Source organism: Uloborus diversus, chromosome 3, assembly GCF_026930045.1.
Source record: "Uloborus diversus isolate 005 chromosome 3, Udiv.v.3.1, whole genome shotgun sequence".
NCBI classification, from domain to species: domain Eukaryota; kingdom Metazoa; phylum Arthropoda; class Arachnida; order Araneae; family Uloboridae; genus Uloborus; species Uloborus diversus.
In genome coordinates this window covers 78,483,967-78,489,222 of record NC_072733.1, presented here as the reverse complement: position 1 = coordinate 78,489,222, position 5,256 = coordinate 78,483,967, and positions in this window count along the sequence as shown.

Below are 5,256 nucleotides of genomic sequence, written 5' to 3'. Positions count from 1 at the left end.
AGTATTTCTACGTTTATAAGAGATATTTCTTCATCTCCAGACTTAACAAAAACTCCACATCCAGTGTTCCCTTCAATTCTGCTGCCGTCTGTGTAAATCAGAACAGCCTCAGTAGGAATACTATTAATCACTTCTAAAGCAACCTGTCTTAAGTATTCAGGATGTTGAATTGTCTTATTTGCGCGGATAAATAACCGTATGAAAACAAACCCCAGGCATCTGGTCCAATGGGGATTCGATGGGTTTTAAAGTATTGAATTCCACAGTTAGTTTTATTACGTTTCACTTCTCAGCACTGTTGAGAGGACTATTCCTTTTCAATCTTTGGTTATTTTGCCATCTACATACAAAGTTTGCAGAACGATACTGATTACGGTAACTCATGAGCTTGCTGAAGTATTTTGTAAGGTTAGGGCTTATGTTCTGGCGTCAGCGCCCCAATCGCAACCGGAGATGAACTTTAGTATATCAAGTCTCTTTCTAGCTTTAGTTACAATCAAATCAATGTGCTTGTTACACGGGGAAGTTAGTGTGTGAACCAAATGTACAGTATGCGGCAAAAAAAAGGCAAGCAATTTTCCGTTTAATTTAATTAAAAATATATAAATTAACAAAACAAAAAAATAATAATAATATGAGAAGACCTTTAGCAATCAATAAATTTAATTGTTTTCAAACTGGCCGCCTTTTGCAGTAATACAGAGATACAACTGCTCATTAAAATTTTCATTCAAGGGCCGCGAGTCCTTTAATCAATCTTATTCCCTATAAAGCAATTAGTTTAGGGAGTTCAAACTTATGTGTAGTTTAGAGTAGACCTTTGACTCTAAAATAGGCCATACAGTGCAATAAATGTGATTGAGGTCTAGTGAGTAGAGCGTCCACTCAAAAGATGGTACCATGTCAAAAACAATGCGCCTCTTGTGTTTTTGGCCATGTGAATCAGTGTTGAGTTTAAGGAAAATGTCCAGTCTACATTGCTGAAGTGCTCTTACGCCCACAGAAGTACAATAACTTCTAAAATGTCCTTCTGGTTCACTTTTTGATTCATTTTACGGCCCTCATCCACAAAAAACTAGAGATTTTTTGTCGCTTGTGCTGATTCCATCACAGACCAAGCTTGACTTCGGATTTTGGCGATATTTAACATTTTCTAAGGTACTTGGCCTGTCTACAGACTAAATCTTATTGTTCTGCAGGATATGAGCTGGTTGAACGGTAAATCAGTGAAAGGTATCTCTTCCAGCGTGAACTTGAAGCCCGTCTCAAACGTTTCTGGCATCTTTGGAGTCATACGAATGCCTGAACTTTTTGAAACTCATAAAGCTTCTGTTTCAACTGTTTTTTTCGCTTAGTCGCACTTATCGGGCACAAATTCCCATCTTACATACGACTTCTCTCGTAGAAACCCAGGACTTCATTGAACTCACCATTGGATAACCTGACTATTAACTGAAATGTTCACCGTTTGTTTTTGTACACTTTCCAGTCATCGACTATCATTTCCAAGCCACTTGAAACGACATACCGTTTCAATCATTGTTTGCCGAGGCACAACAAGCAAACGAACTGTCGTTGTACTTGGTTAAACAACTTAAAATAGCAGTTAGTTTGCTTGAAATTGTAAGAAAACCGAAAAACAACTTGGAAATATATTGCAAATTATTTTCTAATAAAGTGGGAAACAAAAATAAATAAGGCACTCATTAAAATGAAATCTCATTAAAATGAAATTACCTTTCTTCCATTCGATGATACAATTTTTGTCCGACATTTTTTTGCCGTACCCTGTATACTGCCGTGCTAAGCAAAAAAGTGGAATCTGCAGTAGGGTTTAAGCTGAGATACTGTGTTTTGAAGTTTGACTCTACCATATATTTAATTCAGATGTCTTTTTTTTTTTTAAAGATTTTTTCAGAAAAATAGTTCTTGACCCTAAAACATTTTATTTATCAAGTAAAATACGAAACAGAGAACAACTTGGTTATAATAACTCAGTTTCGTTCAAAAGTGCTGGTATGACTACTTTTACTACTGTGCTTAGAAGGACCAAATGAATAAACTGAAACTCCAGTTTAAATTTTGGTTCAGCTTAAGAAAAACCAATTTAGTTTTGATTTGAACTTAGACTGGATTAGAAAAAATCAAAACTCAATAGCTTTCATTTTCAGACAGTAAAGTTACACTGTATTATTTTCTTTCAAAAAAAAAAAAAAAAATCAATTAGGTTTGAAAGTCGAAAATTTCAATTAATATTTCAAGTTTTAAAGGCTATCTAAAATAGAAAATGTAATTGTTATGATTAGACACACATTACCCAATATTATTGGTTGAATGACGACTTGACTTATTTCTGGTGTTTGACTATGAAAGCTCTCAGTTATAAAACAAAAAGGCTTTTTGTTCTAATTAATCTTACCTTTATGTGCATTTCTGTCAAGCAGAAAAAAAAGATGCGTGGATTGCATATATTTTTTAATGGTTAGCCCTTTATATGTTCCAAGAAACACAGAGCTATTAAGAAACCCAAAATTTATTCATAAAAAAATCAAATTTTCCTTTTTTTCCAATTTTTCCCGAAAAAAATCGGTAAGAACCCGGTTTTTTTTCCACCACTTAAAAATTTCCGGAAATTTTACATCTCTATGCAAGGCGCATTGTTTTTGACATAATATCATCTTTAGAGTGGACAATCTACTCAATAGACCTCAATCCCATTTATTACACTGTATGGTCTGTTTTAGAGTCAAAGGTCTACTCTAAACTACACATAAGTTTGGACTCTCTAAACCAATTGTTTTATAGGGAATTGGATTGATTAAAAGACTTGCGGCCCTTGAATGAAAATTTCAATAAGTAGTTGCACTTCTGTATTAATTCAAAAGGCGGCCAGTTTGAAACCAATTAATTTATTTATTGCTTGTCATATTATTATTGAAGATAATATTTGATTCTCATATTATTATATCTTCTCATATTATTATTTTTTTGTGCTTTGTTAATTTATTTATTTTTAATAAAGTTACATGGAAAATTGCTTGCCCGTTTTTTTTTTTTTTTTTTTTTTTGCCGCACCCTGTACATTTGGTTCGCACAGTCAGCAGAAGCATAGTTGTGTCATTAAAGTTATGCTTGTTTGTTTTGTGAAGAAGGAAAATAAATTCTTCACTAAGGATATTGGTTAATTTTTTTGCAAAAAGTATTAAATGTTTTTTGATCTATATGCAAATTATATTATCATACAACAACTTGCATTATCAAAGTTAGACAGTACTTTAACATACAAGGAGGGGGTAAGAGGAGGAAATTGTTTCAGAATTTAAGTAGGAGAAATTTCTACTAACTTTTGGCTGAAAATTTCAACTAAATTTTCCTGAAAGGTTGAAAAATTCATTTTTTCAATTTTTCCGGAGTGGAAATAGACCCCTTCGGGAAAAAAAATGTTTTTTTTTTTTCCGAAATTTTCCGGTTTTTTCCCGGCTGTTTTTATCTCTAATCTTACCATCGTTAAAATAAAGCAAATTTATTGCAGACTGAATGGTGTACAAAGTAAAAGCTAAACGGGCATGAAGACAGCACTACATGATTATAAGCTATAAGATACGAATTTGTAATTCAATTAAAAATTAAATGGTGGTTTTCAAAACTAAATAACCTGAAAATACTAAAATGTTTTGAGAGAATTCGAAGCGATAAAAGCGTCAGGGAACTTTTTGAAGTAAGACACAGTACGAACGTGCGTATAAAGGTAGAACCACTTGAATAGGACAGGCCGACTTATCCGAAATTTTGGTTCCAAGTCAGCTTAGGATCCAACATTCTTTCTAATATTTATAAATACGTTGTAACATTCGCTGGTTGCTATGTCGTAAAACATTAGATAATTAATTGAGTAAAATGTCACTTAAGGTAAATGTAGAAAGATAACTTTGTTCACAAATTCACCAAAATGGTATCGAGAAATCTTTACTGTAATGAACCTTATTTTCACACCTTATATGCTTTAATTTGTATTAATTAATTTTTCTACATTTACAAAGGAAAATAATCAAACATCCATCAGGTAACACATCTAAAGCTAGGACATTAGTTTTCAGCAAAGAGGCTTTTGTACAAACTAATTTTGTCCATCGACAATTTTGGAACCAAATTGTCGAATAAGTCAGCTCCCCTTATATCGTGGCTTTACGTAAAGGTGTTCAAACGTCAACGCGTAAACTTGCCCCGTCGCCAAGCTTGGATTTATTTTTAATGTGCAAAAAAATTTGATAACATTTCAGTTCATACAAATACAATTCTCAAAAAAGACTAATATTCCGCTATTTTTTATATACAGTGCTGGTAAAAAAAATAGCATCACCCTCGCATTTTCACAACAATGGGATTATGTGAGAAGTTTTGGTCACCCGACTAACGATGAATGTATGTGAAATTCTGCAAAACTTATCAAATAAACATTTAACAGCAGGATACGACAATTGTTTAGGTAGATCGGGGCTGTTTCTGGGCCAAGGCAAACAGCTGACCCCATGTTCATTTTTCCATTTCTGAATCTGCGTGTGAGTTTAGAGAAAAAAAAATAACTTAACCCCATGTTAATTTAAGTCTAATAGCAGGATAAAGGTTTTTAAATTGTTACTTACCAGTTTTTCCCTATGGCACGGAGCAGAATCATCCTGAAAAATGACGTTTGGAACAGAAGTAAAGTAATCCCGGATAGTAGGAAGCGATTTTTCCTCCAAAATGCCAATATGCACCTGAACGTTTACTGTTTCTTGCACACCAGCTCCCTGATCATAAATGCATCCCTAAATCATATAGGATATGGGATGCTTGACTGTGTGTTGAATGCAACCGGAATGATATTCCTCTCCTTTGCGGCGCGGGTGATGAAATTTTTTTACCACCACTGTATTTGTTCGTTCTTAACTAAGTATTATTTATTCACAATAAGCTTCAAAACGTTCAACTCAAAATGTACTCCACTTGTCCCATGTTGCCAGTAGCTATCACCGTAAAAATCAAAGGTTACTGTAAAATTATATGGTTTCCTCGATAAGCCACAGCAATCAATTGGAGGTGGGATCGCTTATTTCTCCGGTATAAATTACCGTAAAAATCAGCGATGCTATAAGTCCGCCATTTTACAGTAACAATTACCAGAAAATCCTCCTGAATTTTTTAACAGTGTATGTGCCAAATTTCAACTTTCTGGGACATACCATTCTTGAGAGATACATACACACATACGCACAT